General features: G+C 39.7%; 1 protein-coding gene across 1 annotated transcript in view; it reads left to right on the top strand.

The window, feature by feature from the left end:
• The first annotated feature begins 8,655 nt into the window (after window positions 1–8,655).
• NPFFR2 (neuropeptide FF receptor 2) overlaps window positions 8,656–24,397 on the top strand; it is a 353,963-nt gene continuing 338,221 nt past the window's right edge. Inside the window, exon 1 of the mRNA XM_063941531.1 lies at window positions 8,656–9,292. The gene's annotated coding sequence lies outside the window, so the exon portion shown is untranslated. The remainder of the gene's footprint in view (window positions 9,293–24,397) is intronic.

Below are 24,397 nucleotides of genomic sequence, written 5' to 3'. Positions count from 1 at the left end.
TCTGCAAAATGAAACAGCCAAACTGATCTTTCCCACCTCACTAACATTGCTAGTGAGGTTGAAAAAAGACAATTTGTCCATCAACTTCATCCCTTATTTTGATCCTAGGCTGTTATGAATGTAATCAAAGTATACCCTTAATACAGTCTTTTTAAATGTTATATCCCTGGATATCTTTATCAGTTAGAAATGTATCCAACCCATTTTTAAACTCAATTACTGAGTCCGCCATTACTACCTTTACTGGCAAGGTGTTCCAGATCCTTACTGCCCTTACTGTGAAGAACCCCCTCCTTCTTTGGGTATTACATTTTTTCTCTTCTAACCACAGAGAGTGTCTGCGTGTTCTTTGCATAGGTCTCCTCATAAACCAATCGCTTGATAGCTCCATGTATTGTCCCTTTATGTATTTATATACATTGATAATGTCTCCTCTTAGATGCCTTTTTTCAAGTGAGAACATATTTAATCTGATAAGCCTTTCCTTGTATTCCAGTATTGAACATTGATAAAGTCTCCTCTTAGATGCCTTTTTTCAAGTGAGAGCATATTTAACCTGGTAAGCCTTTCCTTGTATTCCAGTATTGAACATGACCTTGCACCTGCTTATAAACGACAGCTAATTGGTCCTCAGAACAGCGATTCTGATTGGCTGGTAGTAGCTGTTACTACAATCCGCTTCTTGAATCTCATGCATCTGTGCTTCTTTGTCTGACTGAAAGTAGCATTACTTCCCTTGTAATACAAATATTTGACCTCAAGTTACTGCGTTGAATTCAGCATTAAATTTCCTTTCATTTGATATATAAATCATTGCACTGTGTGAATTGAAACAGTTTTTATAAGCTTTCAAATTTGAAAAACATTCAAATTCCAAAAAGTGTCCGCAATTTTGGCCACCACTGTATTTGGCATCTAAATACTACTCTGATCTTTTCTCTTGCTGACTAAGCTGCATACTCATTAAAGGTGTCTATAACATTCAGTATTAATTTACCCCTACATATGTATAACTGAGGACCTACTCTATTTATGTGCAGTATTGTAATATTTTTTCAACGTTACAATCTATAAATATCATATTTCATACACCATTCAGGAAATTTTGTGTCCGGCTTACATATAGGTATATGAAATAAATCATATATTAATTGCACACTTTCAGAATTCCATGTGGGGTGACTAATCACTGGTATACTATTTAGATATTTTATAACAACTTATTTATACAAACACAGTGAACAGCAACATTTGTATCAAGAGTGAACACCGAGTTTTCTACAACAGCCCTTGCTGGCAGATTATTTATAGGTCTATAATAGTACTGTTACAGCACATTGTATATACTGAGAAGTGGTTCATCTATATGAGGACCATTAAATATCAATAACACACAATGAACATGACACATTTGCCTTGTTTTTAAACCTTTTTTATTCACTTTCTGTATTCAATTTCACATTATCTCTGTATTTTAATACATCGCTCGACAAGAAATACTAATACTTTATTCACAGACTAATAAACACTTTACCTTGGCATGTTAACCATAATTTATTAGCATATATGGGGTTTTAATGAATTCATAATAAAGATTGCATTTTTAATTAAAGTCTATTTTGGGTTGTGTGCACCCTAGATATAACTGGCTTCTCTTTTCTTTCCCCTCTCTATGGGGATTTGACCCTACATTCCACTTCAAATCAGTTGGTAGCACCTTTAAGCCTTTAGTTCTGATGTGACTTATCCACTTCCTTCACAGAGTGGAAGCCATATTTGAAAAGGTATGCCAATCTCAGAAGACATTTTACACATATCTTGGTGCGGGATACCCTCCAACAATGGTGAGAATAGTATTCTCTCCATTGTTGGGATTTTTTGTGTACTGGTGTCTGTATTTTATCATATTTGTTAAGAGAATCTTTTGCAATTTATATTTTTTTGTATGTCAATTTATTATACCTCTTATTGCACATATTTGAAATGGCTATATTTTTACATACTAAATCATAAATTTTATAGCATCATGATACTGTGTTCTTATAATTAGCATAAATGTAATGTTCTTTGTATAAGCTTTGAATTGTATTTAGTAATATCACACACAGATAGTTATGCTGCATAGCCTTGCTACAATACAGGATACATACAGTAGTCACCTATATTTTACTACATAAAATATTTTGAGAATTTATTATGGTTCTTCCGCCAACTATTGATTAAGGCATGCATCAAAATCTAGAACATCCAGCTGCTTCAATTGCAAAGTGAATGATTTCTATCTCTTTAACGGACATTGATTTATGGCAGATGCTTCATCTACCTTATTAACCCTCATTTTTTCTTATACAAATCCATGATTCCTACAGCAAATAAAAATTAAATTTATAAATAATAAATAAGAGCTTAACACATTAAAAAGGCAGGATGATCCAACCAGTCATCAAAAGCTTATAAGCAAGAGAAATTAGAGTGATGGTGTGACAAATTGCGCAAAAAATAGGCAGCTCAATAAACCGATACCCAAAGTAAGTGTCTCTCCAGTACACTCAGTATAGACAAAATGGTGCAAAGTGGGTGGTATCGGTTACACAGAGCGCCACATCAAACCAACAGACCCAGGAAAAAAAGGGGGGTGGTACAATAAAAAGAATAAGGAGAATACTTAAGTGCACATCCCTTTTTCCATACGAGGGATAATTCTTCACAGTATTCTCCTCTCCTCCCGTGTATTCAATATATAGGGAGGAAACAAATGGTACAGCATGTGTAGTACAGTACTTTTAATTCCATGAAAAGCATACAGACATAAAAATTAAATATTTGTGCAAATAGCAAAAGACTTCAGAGCAGTAATGTCCTGAGTATTTGGAGACAAAGTGGATAAGCTGTAAAATTACCAGAAATTATTGAGAACCGGTGGAAAACAGTTCTCAATATACGTTCTTTATTTATCACCGGTACGTTCCTCCCGGGTGGATCGTCAGGGATAAGTTTCTGGCAATGGTTAGGTCCTCCACTTCCCTCCAGCAAAACTCCAGGATGTGCTGTTCCCAACAGGAGCCAACGCGTTTCAACCCTGTGCTTAGGGTCTTTCTCAAGGCAGTGAATCTGCCTTGAGAAAGACCCTAAGCACAGGGTTGAAACGCGTTGGATCCTGTTGGGAACAGCACATCCTGGAGTTTTGCTGGAGGGAAGTGGAGGACCTAACCATTGCCAGAAACTTATCCCTGACGATCCACCCGGGAGGAACGTACCGGTGATAAATAAAGAACGTATATTGAGAACTGTTTTCCACCGGTTCTCAATAATTTCTGGTAATTTTACAGCTTATCCACTTTGTCTCCAAATACTCAGGACATTACTGCTCTGAAGTCTTTTGCTATTTGCACAAATATTTAATTTTTATGTCTGTATGCTTTTCATGGAATTAAAAGTACTGTACTACACATGCTGTACCATTTGTTTCCTCCCTATATATTGAATACACGGGAGGAGAGGAGAATACTGTGAAGAATTATCCCTCGTATGGAAAAAGGGATGTGCACTTAAGTATTCTCCTTATTCTTTTTATTGTACCACCCCCCTTTTTTTCCTGGGTCTGTTGGTTTGATGTGGCGCTCTGTGTAACCGATACCACCCACTTTGCACCATTTAGTCATCAAAAGCTGCCGTCCTGTCAATATTTCTTTACATTTTTGTATTATAAAAATGAACGCATAAACTATATGCAGGGACAACACATTGGCAATGCTGACATGGAATGGAGATTTTTCATAGTCATTTTTTAATAACATTTAAATATCCAGAAAACAGATGTGCTACCATTACAACTCTTCAACAACTGGAGACTGAACAAGGAAGAACTGACAAAAGACCACTCCCTGTGTACTGTATATTATGGCGTATGTGGTATACACAATTACAATGGCCCTACATGCACATACCAGTATCCATGTACTTTTCAACTAATGCTGCTTCCTGACAGACACTTCATTTCTAGATACTGATAATTATTTTAATTTTGCAAATTGCATGTTTTTTTATGATGGAATATATTTTACCACCTTGTTTTAAACATTATGTTTCTTAATGTTTGTGTGTATAATTCTTGCTTTTGCCACTTATACATACCATTATGGCAAAGAAATGGCAAAAATCATGGGATAGCAATTTGTAAAGGTATGGTAGGAGGCACCATTATACTTTGAAATCTTGGAAATGGCAAGACCTGCATCAGTTATAATCTGACAGTCAGTCTGAACACCAGTTAGGCTGCTCATAGTAACATAGTTAGTGAGGTTGAAAAAAGACAATTTGTCCATCGAAGTGGAAAAGAGTTTGTGAAGTCCTTAGTGGCGCTTCTTGCTGGACGGTTGCTGCCTTCTCCGTTCACTGGTGAACCTATCCCAGAAGGTTCAAGGATTGTAAAGAGAGAGTCTGTGGTTGTGTGGACTAGATGGCGCTACCAGATATCAACTATAAGCTAAGTATAATAGCCTTTTTTTTTCCTCCACACCACCTTCACCACTTGAACGGTAGCACCATCTAGTCCACACAACCACAGACTCTCAATTTGTCCATCGAGTTCAGCCCTTAGTTTGATCCTATACTGTTATGACTGTAATCAAAGTATACCCTCAATACAGTCTTTTTAAATGGTATATCCCTGGATATCTTTATCAGTTAGAAATTTATCCAACCCATTTTTAAACTCAATTACTGAGTCCGCCATTACTACCTTTTCTGGTAAGGTATTCCAGATCCTTACTGCCCTTACTGTGAAGAACCCCCTCCTTCGATGGGTATTACATTTTTTCTCATCTAACCACAGAGAGTGTCTGCGTGTCCTTTGCATAAGTCTCCTCATAAACCAATCGCCTGATAGCTCCATGTATTGTCCCTTTATGTATTTATATACATTGATAATGTCTCCTCTTTGATGCCTTTTTTCAAGTGAGAACATATTTAACCTGGTAAGCCTTTTCTCGTATTCCAGTATCTCTAACCCCCTTATCAATTTAGTTGCTCGTCTCTGAACCCTTTCAAGCTCTTAGATATCTTTTTATATTGTGGTGCCCAAAATTGTACACAATATTCAAGATGTGGCCATACCAGTGATTTTTATAATGGTACGATTACACTTTCATCCATTGTCTCAATTCCCCGTTTTATGCAGGCTAAAACCTAATTTGCCTTTGTTGCTGCAATCTGACATTGTAGACTGTTGTTAAATGTATTATCAATGAGCACCCCCAGACCTTTTTCTAAAACAGTTTCTCCTAAAATCTCTCCATTTAATTTGTAGGATGCATGGTTATTTTTAGTTTCGAGGTGCATGACTTTACATTTATCTATATTAAATCTCATTCTCCATTTAGATGCCCAAAGTTTCAGTTTAAATAAGTCATTCTGCAGGGACTCTGAATCCTTTTCTGAGTTAATTACCTTACATCGTTTAGTATCATCTGCAAAAATGTATACCGTGCTTTCCAGACCTATTCCTAGGTCATTAATAAATATATTGAACAGTAGAGGCCAGAGTACTGATCCTTCCTGTATTCCACTTAATATAATGGCCCAGTTGGAGAACATCCCATTAACCATAACTCACTGTTCCCTGTTATCCAGCCCATTACTTACCCAAGTACAATTTTTTTTTATTTAATTGCATGTATTTCTCAAAGAAACCACTAGGACTATGGATTTTCCAGCACATCAATGCCTCATTGACAGACATATTGTACAGTACACATTTCAAAGACTGTCAAAATTACTACATAACTCAAAGAACCTGACAATCATCAGCAAAGATGACTAATACAATGATGATCTCTTCTAAGAACATGAACAGGACTTTTTTTCCTCCTATTATTGATCTGTTTTACCTTACATCATCTCCACATAGAACTGGGGACATTTTGCAAGATACTGTAGATATAGCACTCTAGGTGTGTGGTCACGCTCTGATGTATGCATACCTTGGGTGGTTGAACAAGGATTTCGTATATCAGAGCTTGATTGTACACCCAAGAGTGTTACATCTATTAAATATATTAGTGTAACAGATTCTGGGTCATCGCGGTCTCACCCCCTCCTCTCTGTAGCTCTGCCATGTCATGTCCTTTGTTCTGACTGGCCTCTGCTCTTTTGACCTTGCGTTTCTCCGACTTCCATAAGGTAGAAAAGACAACTGTCTAGGGTGCATTGGACCCTACTGGGCCTGCCCACTGCTGGCCATTTCTTCAGATTATTCAATTTTTTTCAAGCTGCTTCTAGAGACAATATCGGGAGAACTGCATTAGGGAACAGTCAGGTAATGATAAGTGATACATTGTTAGAGCAGCAGTTTCTTCTGGCAGTTCTATGGTGATCCCCTGGGGTCAGAGGAACTTGTGCTGAGCCCTGATTGGTGGAGCCCAGCACATGCTCCTTTGACCCGAGCAAGGGGGAATGGCTACACATCAGGTTCTTCTTCTGCCCTAGCAACGTGAAGGAAGAGAAGGAGGAGGAGGTAGTTGCTGCTGGAGGCTCCATTAAGGTGAGGGGTACCCTAGTCTGTACATCTGTTTGTGTATATATGTGACTCTGTATGTATGAGTGTATGTTTATACGTATGTTTATCTATATGTATCCTTGCATGTCTCTCTCTCTCTCTCTCTATATATATATATATATATATATATATATATAACCTTGCCTGTGTTTGCATATCATATATGTAATCCAGCCTATATAGATGTGTGTCTATATGTCAGCTTGTCAGTGATTGTAGGTGTGTCTATATGGAACTCTGCCTTTATTTATGTGTTTGTCGATATAGGCAGTGTCAGACTGGGTCATGAAGGGCCCACCGGGAAATGCCATAGTAGGGGCCCATGTTTAGCGGTGTGGCCAGCCACTACATTGGTTTCCCAAACTATTACAGAGTGCTTTGGTTGGTCGCCTTGATAAATATATAAATACTGTAGTATGCATAATAATGTACCAAATAAATATTTGCAATGCACTGCAGAGAATACATCATAGCCCTGTGCAGTATAAGGTAACATATGTATTATGTATAATTCAAGTACACAGTCTGGAACCTGATCCCCAGAGGAGGAGGAAGGGGCCCCAAGGCACTGGGGCCCACTGGGGATTTTTCTGACTGTACCCCTGTGGGCCAGTCCAAACCTGGACATAGGTGACCCTCTCTTTATATGTGTGATGCAACCAAGTACCCCTTCTTACCTCTCTCACTTTAGCCCACAGCTGCAAGTTCATGCCACCGGACTTGGACAGTTCTTACTTGAGATAGAATGATGGTCCTTCCTGTTGTCTCTGGTGCATCTGTAATCACAATATAATGGCCATTCATTTGCAGCCAAGGTAGAAAATCAGGTAAGTAGATGAGACAATGTGGGTGCTGTTGGGAAGCATATGAGTGAAAAGTTGGTAGGCAGGGTGCATGTTATAGCTAAGAAAAAATTCTGTAGGTAGGGGGGCATGTGAGCAAAAAGCTGGGGGACATGGGGCTGTGGGAAAGCTGTTGGGCAGTTATGTATATAAGGGGAAAGCTGGTGACCAGAGGGGCATGTGTGAAAAGTTCTTGTGGTCACAGGGTATAGGAAGGATGAACTAGTCAGCAAACTTGTATGTGAGTGAAAAGCTAGTAAGCCTATGTAAGCTAAGTATTGTAAATAGAGTAGTATAGTGGAAAAGGGCCATGGATTGCAATCCTACACATCTGTGTGCTCTGGAATCCAAGTGTGTGTGAAGTCACACTTGGAATCCAGATCATACAGACATGTAGGATTGCTGCTGGTAAAAATCAGAAATTTGACAACAGCTAAGAGCTTTTATACAATACATTAAGGGTCTCTGATTCTAATCTAAACTTATAGAACTCTAAAAATATTAAATCCAGCTAAATGTCATTAGGCTGTGGAATCCAATTATGATAGTTCTAAATATGTTTTCAGTAAAATTATTTGCCTTTGCTTATGGTATTATTCACTAAGTTACCATCTAAAAAGGAAAATCATTTCAATCATTCCTGTCATCACACTATGAAAACTCTATTGTCTAAGAACTAACACCAATGAAGAAGTCGCCACATACCTCTCTGATCCGTTGGTTAAAAGAAAATATTTTATTATAATATTTTATTATATCAACAAAAACTGAACAAGTTTTTAAGCAGTTGACATTTCTTGTTAGAAATGATTATGAAAATGTATTCTTGAATATGTTATTTGCAATTTAAAAATAAAAAATAGTTTTTTTAGTATTTGGGTGTATGTGTATACAAGGTACTAACAAAGCATCATCAGTTCATATCCATAAATTCATTGGAATATCCATTAAGTAAGAGCACTCCTCAGAGATATTTTCTTTTACACATATATATATATATATATATATATATATATATATATATATTAGATCGAGAGATAGATAGCTAGATAGATCGATAGAGTATAGTAGATGTTCACAGTAAAAATATGATTTCATATTCGGAGACTCCTGTCTCCCTATTCCCTGCAGTATCATACATTTCTGCTTTACAGAGTTCAGATAGTCAAATGTATTTGTAATAAGTCTGTTATATGATAATGTGAGCCAAGCACTGCACTAGGAAGCTGACTGTATACAGAGGCAGAACAATCACCAGAAATACACTGCTTAAAACGTGCCTTTAACAGTGTTCTCTGACTTTCAGCGAATACTTTGTATTCTCCAGTAGTTATCCATTGAGCGTTTCTTCTTTCTCAGACCTGGCATCCAGATCACGGATTGTACTTTATAATCTGAAACATTAGAATGAAAGAAACATGACACCTTTTTGTATTGCGATCAGACAGTTTGGCAGATCTCTCGCCTACAGAATGCTGCTAAATGTAAGATCCTTGTACCGGCAGAACCCTAATTATAAGGGGAGGTGCAGTAGTGGGCGCAACATCAATCCGTCCGACTCTTTACAACCCTGTGACGTGATATTGTCATCAGCAGCAGCAGTTCCACAAGCTACAACAAATAGAGGGGAGGACACAGCGTGGTTATCCGCTCTGCCCTTACTGTCTGCTTCTAGCTGGGTGACAGCAGCAGCTTCTGCTCCAGCTCCTCCGCTGGCGGTAGCACCTGCTCCCTCTGCTGCTGGGAAGTATCTTCCTGCAGGTCCTACAGCTTCCTCCCTAGAGACATCTCAGCTGCATTTTAGGAGACTTTCAGAGCGTTATCTGCTATCAAAGCCTCCAGCTGTGAGCCGATTCCTGCTGCCAATACCTATCTGATCCGCCCTCTTTTCCAGGTAAGTGCAAGAGCTTTGTATTTGGTATTTCAACGTGCTATTTTATAAATAAAACAGTGAAAGCTCTTCTTATGATAACTGCAGAATGATCTACGAAAGTACTTGCACCGATTAAAACATCCCTATCGGCTGACAGGTTATATATTTAATGCCCTAGCTTCAGTGTTCCACATCGCCGATACCTAATAGACTCTTTGCTGTTGTGCGTTCCTTGTGTTGTAGTACTGTATTTGGTGCTTCTGTCCTTGAATGCTCATTTCATCCTGTGACCTACAGTATACAGGGTCATTAGGTAGAGAGGTTTGTACCTTGCAGAACTGCTAAAGTGCTCTTCGCCTTAACCGGACCAGCGGTGTGTGACTCGCAATGTTTCACACTGTACATACTGTATTCTGTGTTCCATGCAAAGGCAAATCTGTTACTGTAATAAGATATGTACATAGTTACATTATAGACATCACATAGAACAGAAAAGAAACGTGTAAATCTCAAGATAGCCAAGTGAATCCCTAAAGAAACAGCTGGCAATTTGATTTACAGGAACATTTAATGAACCTGTAAATAGCTAATTTATTAATACTCCAGATTGATATTTTAGTGAATATTCCTATGCCTTGTAAAAACTTTCCAATCCCACTTCTGAATAGATCTATGTAGTAGATCTTCCATTGTACAGTACCACCCTAGGAATATAATGCTTACAAAGAAATTCAATTTTCTATGCTAATATTGAATATGCCTTTCCTGTAGTCACAATGTATGGCCCTTGCTATTTACACAGACCTGGCTATGGAAAGTTAATTGAAAAACTTTTTTTTTTTTACTGTAATGTAAAATTAACTTTTACGTTGATGAACTGGTGTATTGCACTGCAGTTTCTCATCTAGGCAAAGTTACTGTATGCCAGCATTGTCATTTCTGTCAGTGCTCATTTCCCAAGTTTCATTAAGAATCCATGTAAAAGAATTCAGTTTATAGTTCAGCAGAGAGTGTACTGTAGTTTTATGTTTGATGCTTTCTAAGTGTTTGACTTTGCTTGGAAAATATATATTTTTTTTATAGTTATCAGTTTAAGTCCTTTCCTCCCCCTTACTTCTTAACCTTTCACCAAGAAATCTGCCTTGAATAATCTCAGTAAGGTAAATTCTTATAGAAAACAGGCTCACAAAGATTGTTCATTTATAGTTGTTTTAGTTCTATGAGCATTAAGGCATAGCAATTGTATTTCACATTCACATTGATTTAATCAATACAATTTATCAACTCAAACAGAAGCAAATTGTTCTTGCCCAGTTCTTAAAGCCTGGATTGCTTTGAAAAACATTTCAGAACTAAGGTTGCGTACCCACTAACCTTTCAATGACACATCAGCAGTATGGGTTTCAATTTTGCTTTGTATTGTGCATATTGTAGTGGAGGCCACTAATTAATTTCCGTATTTATTTAAAATAGTCTATAGATACTTTGCACGTACAAGTTTTCCACTATTTTATTGAAAGCTTGATAAATTCATAGACTTTGTGTTATTTCCGCACTGCAGTAATTGAGTATTGCTACTATTTTATTTGTTTGAAAACTAATGACTGTGATTACAACACAGAACTAATGTTCTGTTACTATTAAAGCTTAGTAGTAGTCCTAATGAAGACCTCAAAGCAAATGAAATAACATTATAAAATATGTTTGTATGTTCAATTTAATTATTAAAATTGTATTGCCTGTTGGTTACCAGGGTGCTGTATTTTTAACTATTTATTAACCTATGTGTTATTGGAATTTCATTGCTAGCTATCACACTTTAGGAATATGTATTAAAATACTTGAACAACGTAAAAATATTGTTACTTATTAGTGTGCAGTAACTTCCTAAAGCCAACTGAGGTCACTGTTGCCATAACAAATGTGGAGAATGGTTTTCATAACAAAACTATAGATATATTTATAAGTGGGAAAGTACTGTATTTTGTAAAGCAATGTATTGCCAAGTTGCTTTATACATAACAACATATATAATATAACTTAAAGCAGTATATTGCTAGCCGGACTTGTTAAAGTTTCTTTTCGCTAAAATATAAGTTCTTTATTATGCATGCATTGCATTTCCCGGGGTACCTAGGCATTTTCTCAAAAAGCTGAACATTTATATATTTAATCAAGTTTATAAGTATATTTTAGGTTTTAAAGTGTTTTATTTCTTCAGTGAACTGTCTTGTACATTACCAGATCTGTGATAGATGAAGAACAAAAATATAGTGACAATAACTAAACACATACAGCCATTGGTGCTACTGTTTAAGCATGCATTCCCAGCCTCTGTCTTGAAGGCAAACAGTCCATGTTTTAGTTATTTCCATGCTTGAGCAGAGGTGACTTAATTAGTACCTCAGTTATTTGGATTTAACATCTGTGCTGAAGCATGGATATCATTAAAACCTATGCTGTTGGTGTGCCTTAAGGACTGAGGTTGGGAATGCCTGGTGTAAAGATTAGTATCTGCATGTGTAAAACCTTAAATCTAGGGCTTTGAAATCTGCTAAAATAGTGAGAATACAGTAATTGCAATTTCATATTGAGATACTATACAGTTCTTTGAGATAAATATGGTCTTGACAAGTACCTGTCATTCAGTGCACTTCTCAAACCTCTAGCAGCACCACACTGTCATTAAGAAACAATGATGTGCACTCATAGCTTGGTATGATTCAAGCTTCTTATTCACTTTAAGCACCTGTTGGAGCAATACGTCTGAAATAAAAGTGTTCCACCTGTAAATATACAGTCATGTAATAGAGCTAAGAACACAAAAGTAATCTTTTGTGACATTCATTCATTGTCTACCTCCATATATTTTTGTTTACTTTTAAGCTGTCACCCACTTTAATTCTAATACTATATTTTGTCTATTTCTTGTACAATCTTCAGTGGTCTATATAACAGACAGGATCTAAGGGTCAGGTTCTATGAGTGGTTTAGGACTTAATGAGTACTAATGACTGCCTGTAATGGTCCCATTTATACAGTGAGATCTACTGTAGGTACAGTTTGCAGTTGAACTGTAGGCACTTCATATGTTGTTTGAGTAAAGTACACAAGATGCATCAGCTCCATTGAAGATTATCCAATGCTTGCCGTATACCGCAGAAATGGGTACAGTTATAATACAATTATACCCTTTATTGCTCATGATGACTATTCATTTGATGCCAGAATAAGGGCCAAGTTTAAGAGACTTTGGGGAGGATGTGAAAAGATGCAGAGAGTGCTTTTTTATATAGGAACTATTATGACAATTACATACTCTTATCTTTAAAAGAAGATTTACTCAATTTTCTTAAAAGGTATCGCTTTTGTTGTGAAAGCTATATACTAAAATAAAATAAAATAAATTAAATGAAATATAAAAACAGAATAAACAAAACAGAATATATAAGGAGTTTTCCTGTGATTGCTTTCTTATTTGATAAATAGTAGCAGTTTCCTGTTACTGTTCTCTTGTTTCGGCTTGTCAAAATATTTTCTATATAGTGTTACACAGGTGAAGATCCTACTGTGAGGACAGAATAGACCTCAAATTGCATTTATAAAATAAAGTATAAATATATTCTTTTCCACCAGTAGGGTTAGTGGAATGTCTAAATTCCCATCTTTGCCTCGATTATTCATTCAGTTATTGATTTTGAGACATAGTGCATAAATACATATACAATATGAAATTATTTATAATTAAAATACACATATATAGCAGTGGAGAGGATGCACAAATGTTTCTGTCCTTATTATAAATGTCCCTTAAACCATGCAAATGGTATTTAGGGGCAGATTTATTAAGCTTGGTGAAGTGATAAAGTGGAAGGTGATAAAGGACCAGCCAATCAGATCCTAACTACCATGTCACAGGCTGGGTTTGAAAAATGACAGTTAGGAGCTGACTGGCTGGTCCTTTATCACCTTCCAATTTATCACTTCACCGAGCTTAATAAATCTGTCCCTTAATGAGATAGTAAAAAAAATTGTACGGTAATAGTAAAAATGTAGTAATCAAAAAATGAATGAAGCTGCGTCCCGCTCAGGCGTCTTACCGGTAAGAGGTTAAATGTGATATTCCCACAGGTTGTTCAGAACCTTGTGGCAAATGTTGTGGTTCAGAGTGTCCTTCCTTATAAGCACTGGATCCCTTCCGGGAATAATACCCAGAAAGTCTCTGGTCTGGACTATTGGCTTGGGGTATGGCAGTATGTGAATAGGATGGGTGGATTTCCCATTACTCCAGGAGAAGCGTCCTAGCTCCCTGATGCCGCTCTCCTCTGTTTGCCCTTCCGATATAGTTCACCAAGAGGTGTCTGGTCCAGCTTGTGCAGAGGGTTTCACCGCGTAGTGTGGTATGGGTTATTCTTCCCAGTGCAGCGGGAAATGAAGTGGGTTGTTAGCTTGTACCAATGATCTAATGAATTTCACCCCTCCTGGGGCTTCATCAGAGCAGGGAGATCTACTAAGCAGTGATAAAAGTGGAGAAGTGAGCCAGTTGAGAAGTTGCTCATTGCAACCAATCAGCTGCTCTGTATACTTTGATAGTATGCAAATTATACTTACGTCAATGCTGCTTGGTTGCCATGGGCAACTTCACTGGCTCACTTCTCAACTTTTATCACTGCTTAGTACATTTCCCCCTTTGTTATCTGGCATTTGCTTCAGAGCATCCCTTATGTTAGTGCCATATACTGGTTAAGCAGCTTTGCAGGGCATGTTTATTGATTACCTGGCAGGGTGCTTAGACGGAGAATTATGATACATAAGGATTGTACAGCTTTAGCAAGGATATGTATATAAACAGTACAGTCAAGCTTATGCCACTAAGCATGCCCATATATTCTTTTATGGAATGAGTGAATTGAATTTTAAAATACTGTCATAATGGTGTAAACATATATAACTGAGAGAGATCTACTCCATATGTAGTTGTGTTTCACATTACATAAACACAATGGACAGAGTTCTGCACTCTATTACATAATTAATATGCACTTATCTTGAAAAGTCTGCAGAAAGTGCCATCTACCATCATATCCCCACAACCTTCCTCTCACATGGTAAGTTCTGTAAGTGGAAAGGTACATTTTCTCCAGAGCACAACTAGCAGAATATTGCAAGTACCCTGCACCTCCCTTCATTGCCATGGCTATAGTTAGAACCCAGAGGAAAACTATAAATCCCAGATACTCTATTTTGGCAACCTTATCAAGTGGCGTAAGTGGCACGTGTACTGCACTGGGCTAGATAACTGAGTTTCAAACTGTCCCAGAGTCCTCACCTAGAGAACAATAACTTCTTGCATGCCTCTCAATAAGCCCTAGTACTACAGTATTAGGCCAGGTATTGCTCCAGAGCACTGATATGACTCATATTATTACATTACTTAAGAAATGGATGGTGGTCACATAAATATCTTCAAATTAGACCTAATGTTTGCAGTTACAGCTAGCAACCACAATTGCAAAAATCTGATATTTATACCTGGTAACCCATTTTTTTTGTTCCCACAAAACCTTGTCCTTGAAAATCATCAATAAATATATATATATACATATATACCTGTCAATAAAGGAAAAAGAGGGTGAGCTCTATCGTGCATGAAAATGTTTATTCACACAGTTTTATAATCACTTGCAGATAGTTGTTTGTACCATATAAATAAACATTGTGGGCTTAATACCACATGAGTGTCTCTCCAACCACCACTGCAGCTGCCGGGACCTGTAAACTGCGCTGCCACCCGTCACCAGACCATAGCACGCTGGGACTTGAAACCACAGTCCACGGGGAGGAGGATCACGTGGTGCTAGTCGCGTCAACCAAGCCACGTCCTGACTGGTTGACGAAACTTGTCGATGTCTGTAAATAAATGTTTTCATGCTCAATGAAGCGCCCCCTCCTTTTCCTTTTTTGTACAGATTTCTCATGGTCCTATGGATTTACAGTAGGATATGGAGGTAAACTGCAGTCCTAAATAGCCTGAGGATCTTCTGTGCTCGCACTATAATTACTGAATGAGGACCTGCACCTTTTAATTTAAAGACAGAGCACTTGTAATCTTGCAAAGTACATAGCAGTTTCTTTTGGTAAGAGAAGGGCAGTGTGTTTTTTTCCACGTATGAACTCGTGTTCAGGTGCGTTCTGAAAGGTGCCAAGGTTGAAAGACCGGGTTGAGTGACTCGGTATTTCAACACTGGTCACAAGCAGGGTTGAACTCGTGTTCAACCCGGCTCGCTGTGCGGTGTGAACGGGATCCGAGTTGATGCAACCCATTTCCCATTCAATGTGTGTATGGGCGTTGCTTGGAGATCATGTGATCTCCAAGCGCCGCCCCCACTGCATCACCGCTGACATCACCAACCCGGCAATATGCCAGGTTGCAGTCAGGAGCATCCTGGCGCCTGAGGCGGGTCACACACTGAGACCTCCCGTGTCAGGCTCCCTGGTGCGACCCACCTCAGGTGGTCTGAAAGGGGTATTAGTAGTCTAAGTGGTTGTAAAATGGTAAAGATGTATGATACTGTAGAAAATCATACACACTATTAGAAATATAAGAGCCAGAAGATAGGAATATGAGCAGATACATTACCAAATTTGATAATTATGAACAAGTGGTTGATTTGTTAAGCTTGCGAGAAGGGTCTTCCTACCTCTATGTCTGTTATTACCCAGTTTTGTTCTCTTCATTTTGTTCCAATTGTAAAGCGCAATGGAATATGCTGTGTTATATAAGGAACTGTTCATAAATAAATAAATGAATAACATTTGTTAAGCTGAACCAATTAAGTTTTATTTATTGATTTGGATATATGAGTTTGATATTTAAAATGATGACAATCACAACGAGCATACTGTTGAACCCATCATGCCAACATATTAATAATGTGATTTACAGCATTTTAACACTGTCCATTTTTGTAACTTCAAACATGCTGATTTACCATCATGTTCAACGTTCTAAAGTGCCGACCTTAACAGTTGGTAAGGTTTATGCACAAATTATCTTGTGCATACACACTTAAAAAATGTATATGTCTGGCAGCAGACTCATTTGAATATGTCCACCCACTTGTGACATCATATTCATTGGTTTCTGCTGCCAGTTGGTGGGTCAGCTATATACGCATTCAGATGTATCGATCTATCTGCAAGCTATATTGGCTGTGCTGCAGGGGCAACCTGATTTGTCTATGAATGACATTATTCACAGACATATCTTCTGTACACACAGAAGCACTATGTAATATGTCATTTGTCGACTGTTCAAACGACATTGCATACTGGACCTTATTCAGGTTTGTTAGCAAACCAAAAAGTAAGCACTTGGGCAAAACCATGTTGCACTGCAGGTGGGGCAGATGTAACGTGCAGAGAGATTAAAATTTGAGTTGGGTGCGTTCCATCTAAATTGCAGTGTAGAAAATAAGCAGGCAGTTATTACCATGCACAGAAACAATATAACCCACCCAAATCTAAATCTCTCTGCACATGTTGCATCTGCCCCACCTTTAGTGTTACATGGTTTTGCCTAATTGCTTACTTTTTTGGTTTGCAAACAAACCTTAATAACCCCCACTGTGTACAAAGCCTAACCCTAACCCTCCCCCTGTAGCCTTCCCTAATGTCGGCATTGTGTAAAATCTCAGATGTCAATGTGATCATTTGTATGTATTAATTTATTTATTTTTCTTCATTTTTCTCACTTTATTATTCAGTATTAGCACACTTTCATCTGAACGCCATGTTATCTTATTACTACAAGCTGATCTCATTTGGCGCCTTCCATTTATTAACATAATAAATATCTTTGCTGTTTTATAGTTATATGGTGCCAGGGAAAAGACACAATGTAGGCATTTTGCATCTGGTGTCAACTATTAGCTGTGTTTTCAAAAACTAATGATACATGTATATGCCATGTTAAGTACTCAAAGCTGCCATTTATTCATTGTGAATGTATGGAAATGACTCACCCCAGATTGCTAATTGATTATTAAGTATGCAGAAAGTTGTCAGTATTTTCATACTTAGTGAGGTCAGCAGTTTACACAGCAGAAACACTGTTATTATTTTTTCTTTCTGTAATGCATTTACTCCTTCAAAACATCAGATGTATTATTCTTTCTGGAGTTTAGCTAATAATCTTTACTTATTATGTGTAGCCACAGCAGTGGGAGAAAGCAAATATTACATTGCTTTTGTGAGATAGCTTCAAAACTGTAATTTTATTTATAATCCCAATGTGATTATAAAATGGAAGGCAAAAGAATTACAGTAATCCATGGTAGGTCATTTATAAGCACTCAATGGATTCTTTAGATATGGATGCAGTGTCGGTCTGGGGTATAAAGGGCCAAACGGGCGAATACAGTAGTAAGGACCTATGTTTAGGGGTGTGGTTAGTCTCCAGAGGGGGTGTTGCCAGCCGCCACAGAGGTTTGGCTAACCATTAGAGAGCGTATGGTTTGGGCCCGTGATAAATATATGAAATACTATTAATGCATGCCTGATAATGTACCAGATTAGTAACAGCAATGCACTGTAGAAAATACACCATAATCCTGTGCAGTATAAGGTAACATATGTATAATATACAATTTAAGTGCACAGTGTGGAACCTGGTACCTAGAGGAGGAGGTGTTGGTGCCCCAAGCAGTGGGGACCACCGGGGTTTTACCAGTACCACTGTGGGACAGTCCAATCCTGTATGGATGTTTGTGTGCTATTGGTAATTGCTACTGTGGCCGGAGAGAGCCCTCAGTCACATGGATAATGGCTGCCGCGGCAATGAAGGGGTTAACCCTCAGTGCCCGGCACCATATTCAAGGAAAATGGGTGCTTGGCGCCAATTTTAAATGTATGCTGGCGCTAGGCACCATCTGTAAATGTATAGGGCGCTAGGCACTGGGTGTTTAAAATGTTTTACAAATGTATTTTTAAATGTGTGCCGCGGTCCCGGTCCTCTCCGGTCCCGCGGCAGTGAGGGAGCCCCCCCAGTGCGCTGTGCTGTGTTTGCATGCTGGGGGAGAGTGGAGAGCCGCTGCACTGCCCGCCGGGGGACCAGGCTATCCGTCCCCCTGTTCGGCGGGTGCGTTGTGTGCTGAGGTCCGGGAGCTACGCTCTCGACACCTCAGTGCTACGGAGAAGGGAGAGCCGCTGCAGGCGGGAGATCCGCTCCCGCTGCAGTGCTCTCTGTGTGTGCCACCACTGGGGGGGTCGGGAGCTCTGTTCCTGGTGCCTCAGCCCATCGGAGGTGGCCAGCCGCGGCAGCCGGGATGAACGTCCCAGTCTGCTGGACAGCAGGGGAGGTGCGCCGCAGCCCGGATCACAGCCGGACGCTGCGGCGAGGCCACAGAGTTAAGCACCACACACAGGGGACTGTGCTACCCGGCTTCCTGCGCGGTGAGGGCACCAGAGTGCGCCGCTCATGGGGGACCGGGCTAGCCAGCTCCCTAGCGGTGGGGGTGAGCAGGATCGTGAGTGCTGGGGTCTGGGAGCTACGCTCCCGACACCTCAGTGCTGCAAGGAACACAGCTGCGGTGGCCGGGACAAGCATCCTGAGCCGCCGGGCTTCAGATCAGGGGGGTGCGCCGCACCGTGCGGCGAGGCCACGAAGTGAGTGCCGCACTGGGGGGACAGGGAGAGCCAGCTCCCTGGACCCCAGTGGCAGGCGTTGCACAGGCAGGCTGGAGGATGGGGGAAGTCAGCCCCTTACCTCCAGCACTGACAGAGAGCCCTAGCAGCCAGGCTGCAGGGCTAGGGGAGCCCAGCGCTGAGCGCTGGGCACAGCAAAAAAACATTGTTTTAAATGTAAAAAAAAAATATAGTGTGTTGTGAGGCACTGCAGTGCCTAGGTATGTGGAGCCTGTGCAGGGCACAGGCTCAGTGTATATTTAAAGGGAAACACATGTGTTTAAATGTAATGTATTTAAGGTAAAATGCACTTACTTGGTTGTGTGTCCCAGGAGGGGGAAATCGATGGCTGTGCAGGCTAATGGATCCTCCCAGACCTTTTCCCCCAAAACGGAATGCTTTCTCTTCCAGCCTCAAACTTGAAAGTGGCATTGGAAGAGAGAGGAGAAGCTCAGCTTTGAAACAAGCTGAGTGGTTTTCTGGAGCTCCATAGGGATCACCCGTAATGGCCAGGAAACCCTGACAGGCTGCCCAGCTCTGGAGCCCGAATCCAGGCTACAGCTGGTGAGCTAGGTCCCGGGCAGGTTTCTGGAAGTCAGTTTAGGCGGGAACATTTCCCCCAACCTAGACTGAACGGCATCGGGGCATATCCTGATCCTCCAGGATGGGACGGTCAAAGGAGAGTGACCACTCCCCACTGTCCATAGAGGACAATGGTAGTTGTGCATGTGACCAAGGCATTGACAGCCCATGGGTAAACATTGATTGGTTGTAAACCACAGGGCGGACTTACCCCCTGTGGTATTGTGTGTTGGAGTAGGATAAAAGGAGGGCAGTTGCCCCATGAAAAGTGTATTATACCATTTTGATTCTGCTGTAACATCTTGCTGTATTGCTGAGACTTTTTGAAGGCTGTATTTGGGCAAATAAAGATCTTCTGCCTAAAAACGACCACTTCATCTTGTGACCAACAGGGTTATGCCAAACATAGCCCTGTTCTCCAGCTGTCCAGGGAGCACCCAACTTCCCCAAGTTCCGCCTTCCGCCAGCTACCGGTAGAGGCCTAGTCAAGCGACTAGTGGGGATTCGTCAACAGCACACAGGTATGGTAAGGCAGCGTGTCGGCACATACAGAGCAGAACCATGGTTCCAAACGCCACGGCATGTTAGGAGTTTGGTGGTGGCAGCATAAACCCCCCCACGGCGCAGTGGGTGGAGTCAGTAACAAGTGGTTACTGACGGTAAGCGGGAATCCCCTATGTGGCTAGGTCTCGTGTGACCTAAACATCAATTCTGTGTACTGGGGACGGGACATTAAAGCGGTGAGGGCTTTTGTACGGGACCGTCCGGTCACAGCTACTGAAATATGTGATTTAAGCTGGAGGACAGTCTGCAAACAGCCAATCAGAGAAGGCTAGGTAGTGCTGCTGATATTACCATGTGGACAGTATATGAACCAGACCTCTAGCACCCACAAGAGATATGCCTCCTAACAGGTGTACCTGTGCCTGAGACCACATCTGTATGAGAAACAGTTATGTCAGCCTACCATTGACTTAACATACATTGTCTTCCCATTCTCTTCCTTGCCACCTCTACACATGCACAGTAGGAGGTCATAAGTGGAAAACATGGATGACACATGACAAAAATGTTTGCTTACTCTTCTCTGTGTGCATGTGCAGTACAAACTGGTGTCATAGAAAAGCAGATATATGTCCAATACTAAATGAGCCCCTCAATGTGTATTGAAAATTGTCCTGACGTTGCACCTATTTGTACTCTCCACACATGGAATAAATTTCTGCAAACTACATGCGTACCTAGGTTTGCAAAGAGTAAAAGCATTGGACTAGACTCAATCTCTGCCAGCTTGAGATATTTCTCTGTAAAATGATCACTTAACACAGCGAGGACCACCCTTAAATATGTACAATCTCCATTCCATTGTCTCATTTTAATCATCAAGCTCTGCAAGGGAACAATTTGTTTTTAAACTGCTTTGCAAAACAAGGTGCATTGGGTTCATCTATTCAGCATCAGAATTGCTATACTATTTTGCCTCATGCTTACATGCTGCTCTAGTTTGATAATAGCCATTTCTCCACATAGTAAATGCCTTTGCTGTTATATTCATGCTAGAAAAAAAAACCCATGCTAGGCAAAAGTGATTGTGTTGACATTTTTGTTTACATGCTAGTTATGATTTCAGTACATAATGATACATTTATTTGTTATATTATGCACTCAGCTTGCCATTTATTGTGTCCAGATACCAAGGCTGTCCCTGCAATTACTAAATGCAGAGTCAACAAGTAGCACTGTACCTGTAATCAATAAATTCCCAGAGCCAGAAAAAAGCACAGTAGGTTCAAATACATGAAATAAAAGTAATAATAAAAAAATAAAAAAGTTATTGTTCTCTATTATGGTACTGTGCCAAATCCTAAAAATCCAAAATGAATGTGATATATGAACAGAACAAATATTAGCTACCAATGATATAAAAAATATTTAGTGCAACCATAAGTGACAGAGGAAGTGTAACGTGACCATAATGGGTCTTTCTGACGTAGGCAAAGTCCAGGGAGGCCATGTAGATGGAAATGCCAGCTATACATACTGAAAGTTGAATGTAAACAAAAATGTACATTTCCAGGTACATTCTTTTGCAAGTGTACAGAGATTGTGATGACCCATAGCAAAGCATAATCTGACAGGAGAGTGAAAGCGCCACAAAAAAATTGCTCAATTTTGCCTATGGGTGAGAATACGCATTTATTTCCATGTACATAATGCAGAAGTAGACATGGCTGATTCACTTTTTACTCTGCAACAACCTCCTAATCTCATATATGAATATGATCAAACATTTACCCTAACAAATGAGAAACCAGGTTAAATAGCTTTTACAAACAATTGAGATATATATATATATATATATATATATATATATATATATATACACCATAAAGATGCACTACTAGCTGTATTTAATAAAGGATTATATAAAACCAGTCTCTACTATATCATCACATTAAACTGATTGGAGCTCGCTGTGTCTCTAATATTTGATGGCTTGCAGAATGAGATTTACTAGCATAGCTACTGTAGCTGCACGCTGAGTATATACAAATGAGGATTTACATTATAATAGATGACAGGCCAATAAAATAATTTTAATTGCATACTAAGATTAATTGTGTATTTTTTATGGCATTATAAAAGTGTAAGAATAGTTTGTCTATAATAAGTTTGAATTCATTATGTAAGCTGGTTTCTCATTTAGAACAAAACATGCATTATTTAAGATATTTAAGAGAATATATAGCCAGTGCGAGGCAAAATGGGTGGAAATTACATAGAAACGAGTATGTGTACAGCTGTGCATACAGAGTCCATATGCAGAGCTGTACATATTCTATCTGTTGAAGAGTACCCTTTATCATCAGCATATGCTCTTAGTTTACTGCAAGTTAGGGATGCAGAACTACTACTGGGGGGTAGGTGGTGGATATTGCGTCATAAAGGTTTATTTGCTCCTGGGGGTATTATACATATATACTGTAGATTGACAAATAGAAGTCGTAATGCCATAATGGGGATCTGGTGGACAGTAATAGATACTACTGGAGATCTATTACCTCTACGGGGTAGGAGGGTAATACCACTTGGGATCTATTACCACTAGAAGGGTGGGGTGAGGGCAATACATCTGGTGATCTATTGCCACTGGAGGGGCTGTAAATACTGTTACTACAGTACACACACATGAGGGAGAGGGTGGGGAATACCATATTAAAATGCATTTGAAAAAAATATTTTCTTAATAAAATTAAAAATCAATTTTTGAGCAGTTTTGGGGAAACAAATATTTAGCCAGTTAATTGGTTCATTTGTAAGTTCATTTGGGCAGGGCTGCCTTTATTCAAGTTTTTGTTCATCATTTCTATGTGATATGATCTGCTCAATGTTCAACACTTCATAACACGCTGACACTTTAAAACAAAAAAAAAAAAGATTTGAATTAGTATTATAGTGAATGTATGGAAATGATTTACAGTGAAGTGCTTATTAATAGGTAAGGATATGAGAAACTTTTAATATTGGCATACTTTGTTTCAAGAATACCCTCAACTGTATAAACTGTATAAATTGTGGTATTCTTTATATTTGTTTCCAATACAACATTTATTGTTTAATAAAATAGATTTGTAACTACAGATGTAGCCACACTCCTCGTTGCTGCAGTTGCACCTAACCCGAAGCCTGGTCGAGCTATAGAAATGGCACATTAAGGCGTACTAAGGCGTACTACGCGTACTGTGGCGCAAGAGGATGCCTAGCTTGAAATTCCACTGCTTAACTGCACGGTGACATTTGTTCCATTAATAAAAACATTTCTGAATAGCAGCGGATGGATATGGTACTACAGAATATTCAGTACACGTACTGTACAGTGCTGTACAACTGCAACACACACTGTGTCAAGACAGTGCTTCCACCCAGAGGCAGCACTGTCACAGGTGACACCCGGAGCAGAGGAGGGGGAGGGGGTAATGCAGTGCGCCCAGCAAAGCCTCAAAAGGGGGCATGGCCTCGCAGTTAGGGGTGTGGTCTAATGGGTAGGGGGGGTGGCCTCCATTTTGTTGCTCCGGGTGTCCTGGGGGTTGCTGCTGCGCCCGGGACCAGTGTGTGTGCGGTGCTGGCTCTTGCACAGTGGCAGGAGCTGGGTGCTGCACATAATATCACAGTGCAGCACCTAGCGCCTGTCACTGAAGAGGCGCCGGCACTTTGGTATAAGCCTTTGGCAGGTGACACCCGGGGTGCGGTCCGCACCCTCTGCACCCCCATTGTGATGCCACTGCTTCTAGCGCCAAGCATAATTTTCGGGGTAGTATCTTATTCGGGGTGCTTCTTATTCGGGGTAACATGCAAGATACCAGGGGGTGCTGAGCAGATTAGCTATGGGCGTTCTCATTTGCATTATGAACACCAACAATAGCGTACATTATAAGCAGTCACACACATTTAGGAGCACTACATTCAATAGAATATAGACAAAATAAATTGGTTTGCATTATGAACTTAAGGAGCGTCTCTGTCGCACAAACAGTATTACTGTATATTGTATACTGTGTATCTGTACCTTGGGCTGAGTCGCTCGCAATCCCTTTCACAAACATTACTAGGAACCTCTCTCTGAGTCCCTTCTCCCATCCAAAGCTGACATGAGCCCTTCATTTACATAGTGTTTTGTTAACTCGTTTACTTTAAGCTGTCCTCCCTGTGTGTGAAATGGAATGTCTCCGGGGGGAGGTTCTGGAGAACTGGCTAATAAAATGTAGTTTATATGTAACTGCAGAGATTAAACAAAGCAAGCATTAAAACAAAAAACAATGTTTCTTTTAGGATAACTTCAAAGACTTCAATAATTTACTT

The sequence above is a fragment of the Pseudophryne corroboree genome, chromosome 1, assembly GCF_028390025.1.
Source record: "Pseudophryne corroboree isolate aPseCor3 chromosome 1, aPseCor3.hap2, whole genome shotgun sequence".
Classification (NCBI taxonomy): Eukaryota; Metazoa; Chordata; class Amphibia; order Anura; family Myobatrachidae; genus Pseudophryne; species Pseudophryne corroboree.
This window is presented reverse-complemented; position numbering and strand designations above follow the sequence as displayed.